An 8,027-nucleotide genomic window follows, 5' to 3' on the forward strand; every position below is an offset into this window, starting at 1 on the left:
TAAATAGTTTTTACTTATTTTTAATTTTCCAAATTCACTATAAGTGAGATGAGTGAAATAACATGAACAGCAAAATTACAGCTGTCGGAAGGATTAGGAGGCAATTGCCTAAGCCCACTGTCAGCAAGGGGTCTGTGAAAATTGATTGAAGAGTACATCATTCTATTATTTAAAATTTTGTCAACAGGTTTCTTCTTTGCTCTTCCTTTCTCAGTTGATTTCTTAACCTGCTTTTCATACCTCATTTAGCATGTTTAAATAAAAAAGAAGTCAATGTGAATGTCTTTTAAATTGACACTATCCTAAGGCACTGAAGTCCCATGAATAAGTTTCTGCACTCTGACATTTGGAAATAATCATCTCAGAGACAGCATAATGTCAGCTTGATATTTCTCGCGCTGTGAAAATATCAGCTACATGCCAAATCTCTAAAGTCTACCTTAATGTAATGTTTTCTTGTATTCACAGGCTACTGAAAATTCAAAATATTTAAATGTAGGATGAATGTCTCCAGTTAGAGCATTGTCTATCTCCATCTCTATCTCTCCCTTCTCTCCCTTGCACACACAAAAGTGTATGATTTGCTAGAACAATATTATTTTTACATGCAAATTTTCTAAATAGTTGCTTCCCCAAGACCATAAGGGGAAAAGGTTTAAAACCTTTGTGCTTCAATTAAAACCACTAACCCAGAAGACAGTTCTTTTCGTTTTGGGGGGAACAGTTCTACTACTTTCTCATGAGTAGTATATAGATTTGCTCAACTCTGAGTCTGAAATCTTAAGTCAAAATTCACATGAGCATAGAAATGAGAATGCACAATATCAAGAATATTAGGAGAGGTTAAGTGTTGTGTCACAAAAAGGTGAGGATCCTAAGACTGGAATGGAGTGGAGTGTGATGAGAAAAAATATCAAATCAGCCGGGCACAGTGGCTCACACTTGTAATCCCAGCACTTTGGGAGGCTGAGGCAGGTGGATCACCTGAGGCTGGGAGTTCGAGACCAGCCTGACTAACATGGAAAAACTCCATCTCTACTAAAAATACAAAAATAGCTGGGTGTGGTAGTACACGCCTGTAATCCCAGCTACTCGGGAGGCTGAGGCAGGAGAATTGCTTGAACCCGGGAGGCAGAGGTTGCGGTGAGCCAAGATCATGCCATCGCACTCCAGCCTGGGCAGCAAAAGCGAAACTCCGTCTCAAAAAAAAAAAAAAGAAAGAAAAGAAAAAAATATATCAGATTAAAACTGAGAAAAATAAAAGTGCTTTTATGAGCCACCAAACAAACAAAAGAGGACTTAATTGCCAGCTTTCTAAATAAATCTGAACTCCAAGAAACTGTGCTACTGGTTCTGTCTAAAGAGTTTCTGCATTCGCATACTCATTTCACAAAATGTTCGTGGAGACTCACGGACTTCTGCAGGCCGAGTGTGGAGAGGTTAGAGATGAAAACAAATCCATGTTTCCAGTAACTACAGCCGTTGGTCTAGACAAGTAAACACAATATGCAACAATTACAAGTTCTTCCACCAAGCTAAGGGTGCAAGAATTATCACATTTCCTTAGTGGTCTGAAGTTCAATATTATGATGTAGGTTAAAGTAACAGAGTAGAAGTAGCACCCCACAATTTCCCAGAGTAGGAATAATTTAGAAATGCTCAGGAACACAGTAGGCCTTTAAAAGTACACAGAATCTGGGATGTTAACTGGTCATAGTTCTTTTGTTCTGGTACAGTATACAGATCATAAATTTATTTCTCATCATATCATAATAACAAAAGCAAATAAAATCTATGAGAATTTGCCACTGACTCTGTAGACCCTTGTGTGGAAAGATCTGCCTCTATCATGCCCAAGTAATCTGTACTCCCTCCAAAATACTGGCTGCACTCTGCCATGCTTGATTTCTGTGCATGAATGACATCAAGACAGTTCAAGCTTGTTTATGGGAACCCATCCATATGGCCCAAATCCACTAATACAAAAGCTCAATGCCTTCTCGATGTTATAAAAACAAGTCACTGGTATCATTACGGTTTTTGAGTTTTCCTAGTTAAAATAGCATCCAATACTTAATTTTGGTGACTACTATAAATGGATTCTTCTTATTCATTATATCTTCCCATTGTATTACTAGTGTAGCCAGTTTTTATTATGTAAAAAAGGGTTGAGGATTATGTGACTTTTTAAATGTCACTTTATCCAAACTCATAAAGGGACTATCCATGAGCAAACTCTGCCATTTTAGCTAAAGTGATTGAAAACAGAAAGAGAGATGTATATCGAAAACCCATAGGTATAATTGGGAAAATTAGACCTGGACTTCCTTTTTAAAAAAATATGCTGGAAGGAAGGAAGAAGGTAGGAAGGGAAAGAGAAAAAGAAAAAAAGAAGAGGGAGGAAGAAGGGGCAGGGGGAAAGGGAGGATAAACAGGAAACGAACAGGATGATTTTTATGAGGCAAAAGAAGCCATGAGTTAAGAAATGTGTCTTTATGTCAGGAAAAAGTAAAAAAGATTGACTTGCCTGCTTCTTAAATAAAGAAGTCTGAAACTTGATTTAATAACAATAAAAGATCTGAAATTTGATTCAAAATAATACAGGATGGGAAAACAGGCTACCGTGTGAGTGGGGCAGAAGCTGATCATAGGTTAATGATTGATGGGGTGGAGTGATGGGTACGTAAAGATTCAGTATTTCATTCTCTCTACATTTGTATGTTTCATATTCTCTTTAATAAATGTTAATTTTTAAACTGTGTTCAGTAGATAATACATCGGGCTATTTGAGTTTTGCATGATGCTCAATTAAGGGAAAATAGACAAAAAACAAAGGGGTAAAATAGGAGGGAAGAAACAAGAAAACCAGGGTCAAACAGAGTGAATAGAGTTGGTGGATGATATTAAGAGATGGAGGAAGACAGGTTCTAAAGTGATATGTTTAACAAATGTATGATTTAGGATTCGTTCAGGTGAAAAAAGCAGAGACCCTAACCGTGTAATGGCTTTAACAAGATACAATTGGTTTTCCCCTAAACATTCAAGTCCAGAGCTAAGCAGAGCTTTGGTGCTCCCCAGAGTCAGGATACATGTTCCTTCTATTTTGTGGCTCTACTCTGCACAGATTTTATTCCCATGGTTATGCTGTGGTCCAGGGTCGCTATTGGAGCTCCAGCCACCAGTCAAAAGAATGGGATTCAGTCCAATTTCATTGTCTAGAACTCAGTCCCCATGACTCTGCCAGTTAAAAGGGAGCTTGACAAGTTGGTTTTAATCTGAGAGGCCCTGTAGTCAGCTTAAAATGGAAGAAGAAATGAAGTATTATTATGATTCTTTTCTTATTACAGAGAAGGGAGAAACACCATTGGGAGGCAGCTGGTAGTCCCACCACATCAAGGTGAGTGTGTGTCAAGAGATTAAATTGCCACGTAAGTCTGTAGAGCTCAAACTGTCCCCATCTCTTGACCCCCGTCCCCCAACTACTTACTCTTTATCTCATTGTCCTATTTTATTTTTCTGATAACATTTACCATTATCTGAAATCACCCTGTTTGTTTACATATGTCTTGTGATTCCCCGTGCCGTGGCCTAAATGTTTGTGTCCTCCTAAAATTCACATGTTGAAATGTAATCCCCAATGTGATGATGTCAGGAGATGAGACCTTTGGGAGGTGATTGGTCATAAGCATGGAGCCCTCATAAATGGGATTGGTGTTCTTATAAAAGAGGCCTGAGAGGAGTTTGTTGGCCCCCTTTCACCATGTGAGGACACAGCAAGAAGGCATGACCTATGAGGAAACAGTCCCTCACCAGACAACACCAGTGCCATGACTCAGACTTCATAGCCCCGAAAACTGTAAGAAATACAATTTTGTTGTCTATCAGTTACTCTGTCCAAGGTATTTTGCGACAGCAGCCTGGACAAGCTAAGCTGCTCCACAGAGAGCAGGATCAATCCCTTCACCACCACCACCATCAAATTGATCCAAATGTCCAGAGAGATGACAAATGCACCAAGATCTGAAAAGGTTTGTTACCCACATGCTGAGGCTTTCTGGAAGGAACAGTGTAATTGAAAATGACTTGAATGAAGGGGCAAATGGCTTAGATGTTATTGTGGCTAGGAGATTAGGCCAGGGTTATAGAGTTCCACACACCCCCAGGATTTCTATGGTCTGAACACCCCACCATCACCAAGGGAGAGAGTACCCAGGCTTTCTTACCTGCTCACCCAGAGATGGGGAAAAAGGAAAAAGGGAGGAGTGGGCTTAAAAGCTGTCAAAATGCCTTTGACAAATGTCAAAAATGAAGTCTGCCATGCTTATTATCTGTCTCCACTAGAATTTTTTTTTTTTTTTTTAGTTTTACTCGGTATAAGTTTTTAGATTCTTTGTAAAAATTGATGCATAATTGTACATATTTATGGGGTACATGTGTTATATAAATATATGTCTACAATGTGTTATGATCAAATTAGGATAATTGGGACTTTTCTAATCTCAAACATTATCATTTCTTTGTGTTAGGAACATTCAAAATCTTCTCTTTAAGCTATTTAGAAATATACAGTTATTACTCACTGTAGTTCCCTGTGTGGTATAAAACACTAGAACACATTCCTTCTATCTAACTGTAATTTTGTACCTATTGACCGACTTCTTCCTATTCCCACTCCCCCTACCCTTCCCAGCCTCTGATAACCACGATTCTACTCTCTGCTTCTATGAAATAAACTTTTTCAGCTCCAACATGTAAGTGAGAATGAAGGCTATGTCATTCTGGGCCTGGCTTATTTCACTTAATGTTATGTCCTCCAGGCTTATCCATATTGCCATAATGACACAATTTCATTCATTTTTATGGCTGAGTAATATTCCAGTGCGTATATGTACAACATTTCTTATAATTCATCCATTGATGGACACTTAGGTTGATTCTATATCTTGGCTGTTATGAATGGTGCTGCAACAACCATGGGAATGCTGAAGTCTCTTCAGCATACTGATTTCCTTCTTGGTGGGGGTATATACTCAAAGTGGGATTCCTGAATCATGTTGTATTTCTATTTTTAGGGTTTTTTTAGGAACCTCCATACTGTTTTTCATAATAACTATACTAATTTACATTCCCACAGCAGTATATGAGTTCCTTTTTCTCTACATCCTCACCAGCATTTGTTATATTTTGTCTTTTTGGTAATACCCATTCTAACTAGGGTGAGATGATATCTCATTGTGGTTTTGATTTGCATTTCTCTGATGATTAGTGATGTTGAGAAATTTTCTATATTTGTTGGCGATGTGTCTATGTCTTTTTTTGAGAACTGTCTATTCAGGTCATTTGCCCATTTGTTAATCAGATTATTTGTTTTTTTGCTATTGTTTGATTTCTTCATATAATATGCCTACTAAGCTCTTGTCAGACATCCTGCAAATACGTTTTCCCATTCTGTAGTTTGCTTCATCGCCCTGTTGACTGCTTCCTTTGCTGTGCCCAGAAGTTGTCTAGTTTGATATAAATCCCATTTGTCTATTATTGCTTTTGTTGCGTATGCTTGTAAGGTTTCACCCAAAAAATCTTAGCCTAGATTAATGTCCTGATGCATTTCCCCTATGTTTTCTCCTAGTAGTTTCATAATTCCTGGTCTTAATTTGAAGTCCTTAATCTATTTTGAATTGATTTTTGTATATGGTGAAAGATAGGGATCTAGTTCGTCTCCACTAGAATTTAAACTTCCATTAAACTTCCAGGGGCCTTATCATGCTTGTTCACCTCTGTATCTTCTGCATCTAAAACAATGCCTGGCAGATTAAAAATTCAATAAATATTTGTTGATACAAATAAATTCATTGTAAAGTTCATGAATTCTTGATAAAATCACTTAGACTTATCAAGCACCTACCATATGCTAGTCATTTTATAAAATTCCAGGCATTTTAATGAATGAATAAACATAGTACTGCCCTCCAGGAACATGGAGTCTAATCCCAGAGGAGCAACAGCATTTCCTGGGATGAAGTGATAAAGGTCCTGCCAAAGAAGTAAAAGACCATTGAAGAAGGCCTACGATGCCTGGTTTGGCCATTGTGGTAGATGTTCCCCATCATAGGTAAGGCAAGGAGGAAAAAAGCTTAAGGAAATGTGGCTGGAAAGATAGATCTCTGCCTTCATTCTTCAACAACCATTTATTGAGCACCTTACTATGTGCCAAGTATTACACCAGGTCCCAGGGAAACTGGTTTGCAACAGGAACCTCTTAGAAATTGTAGTGTAGTGGGAGAGACAGGTCTTAAGTGATCATACATGTGGTTATCTGCAGCCTGTTGAAATCATGGGAGTAGATGATTGCCAGTCTGAATCTCAAGAATTTCACACTGACGGTGATATGCTTCCTCGCAATGAAACAAAGACGCCCTATTTTGCTGGTGTTTCCAGCACAATCTGGATCAAAACAATAACCCCTTTGTGGGAGTGTTTCTGCATTTCCCTGTTGTTTTTCCCTTTTTTATATTATTTCCTTCTGTTTTTAGTGGGGGAAAAAGTCAAGAAATTAGAAAAAAATCTTTGTGGCACAATTGCCACCTGCTAATATCACACGGGTTTTTGTTCCTCTCTGTCTATCTCTCTCTCTCTATCTCTCTCTCTCTCTTTCTGTGTGTGTGTGTGTGTGTGTGTGTGTGTGTGTGTGTGTGTGTTTCTGTCTCTTTTTGTCTCTCTGCCTTAGTGATATAAAAGCTATCTAAGAATAAAAGGCTAGGCTATAATACTTTGTCTTTTGTTGTTTTCGGTAAAATCTTTGTATATTTATGTGATTCTCATTGCCCTCCAAAGCATTAATTAGCTAGAATTTTTTTCACTGATAACTTGATTAGTTTCGAAATGAACATTACACTTCTAGATGAAACACAGCCAGAGCTTGTACTATTGGGACCATATTACCACATACTTTGTCATTACCTCTGTCCCCTTTTTCCTAAGATAATTCCTTACTTCTCTAGCTGGTGAACTCCTATTCATTCTTCAGGTCTGAATCCCACTCCTCCTATAGCCCCCTGTCACTTATCATATGGAACTGTATTTGCTTATATGTCTATAATCCCAGTAGATTATGACTTTCATGAGATAAGGGTGCATTTCTATGTCATCTTTGGTTGTATCTCCAACTCTTAGCACAGGGCCTGGCATATAAAAGGCATGCTGTATTTGTAGAATGAGCCAAGAATGAATGAATGCATGGTTATAATACGTAAGTAAATAGGTTATGGTTCACTTGTCTTATTACCTCCACTCTGATTTCTATCAGATTTTATTATACATTGAACATGTTGACACACATCAGTGTGTAGATTAATACTGGTGTCTTTACTTGATTCGCACTAAAAGTAGTGAAGAAAATAAAATGGGCAAAGGAAACAGTGGATTAATCCTGACAAAGCCCCACAGTTTCATACAGGGAGCCCAAAAGAGGAGAGCATGTTGCCTTTATGGTAACTTTTCACATTTTACTAATAGTTTCTCACAGTTACACTTCACTTGATTGCATTATGTGCAAAGAAAAATGGCTTTTAAAGCAATTTAAAGCTACTACACAACAAAGTTTTGACATTACTGAGTTGAGTATGAAAGTCATGTGGGGGGGAGGATCCAAGATGGCCGTTTAGGAACAGCTCAGGATTGCAGCTCCAAGTGAAAGCGCAGACGGTGAGTGGACGCCGCATTTTTATTGCCCACAGACTAGGAAATTCCCAGGCAGAGGAGCTCCAATTTGCCCCACGCGGCTGCTTTGTCGGCGCCCCGGAGCAGCGGTTCTCCGGTTCTCCGAACAAAATAAACCGGTCCGGGTGCCCTTTTGGCTGGCGATTGGAGCCACAGGAAGTCGCCCATTCGTCTGTTTAAAAAGGGGACTGGGCAGGGCGCGGTGGCTCACGCCTGTAATCCCAGCACTTTGGGAGGCCGAGGCGGGTGGATCAGGAGGTCAAGAAATCGAGACCATCCTGGTCAACATGGTGAAACCCCGTCTCTACTAA

At 38.9% G+C, this 8,027-nt stretch overlaps 1 long non-coding RNA gene across 1 annotated transcript in view; it reads left to right on the forward strand.

Annotated features, from left to right (window-relative positions):
- LOC119467653 overlaps window positions 1–8,027 on the forward strand; it is an 81,516-nt gene that overhangs the window by 1,866 nt on the left and 71,623 nt on the right. Inside the window, exon 2 of the long non-coding RNA XR_005196200.1 lies at window positions 3,348–3,397. This is a non-coding gene — a long non-coding RNA (uncharacterized LOC119467653). The remainder of the gene's footprint in view (window positions 1–3,347; window positions 3,398–8,027) is intronic.

Source organism: Cebus imitator, unplaced genomic scaffold (assembly GCF_001604975.1).
Source record: "Cebus imitator isolate Cc_AM_T3 unplaced genomic scaffold, Cebus_imitator-1.0 Scaffold315, whole genome shotgun sequence".
NCBI lineage: Eukaryota > Metazoa > Chordata > Mammalia > Primates > Cebidae > Cebus > Cebus imitator.